The sequence below is a fragment of the Arachis ipaensis genome, chromosome B7 (genome assembly GCF_059453495.1).
Source record: "Arachis ipaensis isolate K30076 ecotype BB chromosome B7, ASM5945349v1, whole genome shotgun sequence".
Classification (NCBI taxonomy): Eukaryota; Viridiplantae; Streptophyta; class Magnoliopsida; order Fabales; family Fabaceae; genus Arachis; species Arachis ipaensis.
Window position 1 is genome coordinate 125,040,608 of NC_142442.1, and position 1,099 is coordinate 125,041,706.

Sequence of the window (1,099 nt, forward strand, 5' to 3'; positions counted from 1 at the left end):
ATGAGGTTTGATTATTTGAGGAAGGAGGCTAAGGTATGGCAGTAGATACTGGCCCATTATGTCATGCCTAGCACTCACTTCACGGAGATTCCAATTGATATGCTTGTCCTGATCGGGTGCATCATTGAGGGGAAGGAGTTGTACCTTTCCCGACTTATCAGACGATACATGTGGCGGGCCCATATCAGGGGTAACCTTCCATTCCCGTGCTTGGTCACGCAGCTTGCTCACCGGCATGGAGTCCATTGGCTTCCAGATGATGAGTCACCACCAGCGGTCCACAAAAAGGAGAAAGTGATTCCGTGGGGGACTTAGGTTGGTGACCAACCAGCAGCCCAGCATAGAGACCGACCTACCACAGCAGCAGTATTTGGGCCAGCTTCTTCTTCAGCAGCAGCTGGACCCTCAGAAGCACCATCTACATCTACCAGGTCAGCACCACCATCATCATCTCAGCCAACCTACCGTCTCGTGCATCGCTTTTTTGAGTGCATGGATCAGATAGAATGTCGCAACAAGCTATGTTATGAGCACCTGAGACGGATGATAGCAGCATTGGGCGTCGACATGCCCTCCGAGCCCGATACTCCTTCCGACTAGTCTGAGGCGGAGGAGGAGGCTCAAGAGGAGGAGGCTCAGCAGGCAGAGGCTGCTACACAGCCACAACCAGAGCCATAGCCTCAGCCAGCTGCGGACGTTGACCCTCTCACCCAGCCTGAGTTGTAGCATCGAGGACGATGATTTCTTCTAAGTGTGGAGAGGTCACCGTCATCGGTGGATTTCATTTTGGTGACCATTTCAGACTCCTGTTTTAGTTTGCTTTATTTTGTTTATTTTCAGTAATTGCACATTTTTACTTTATTGCACTTTTGGGATTCTTGTACATATTAGTTATTTTGGATATTTTTTTAGTTATCGCATTTTGTACTTTGGCTTGTATATATCTTAGATTTTTAGTTTGATTTGTACTTTTAGTTTGATAGTATATATATATATATATATATATATATATATATATATAGTTATTTTAGTTTATTAGTTGTGATTTGAAAAAAATGTAGATTATTGAGCTTAGTTTACCCTTTTGCATATGAGAATT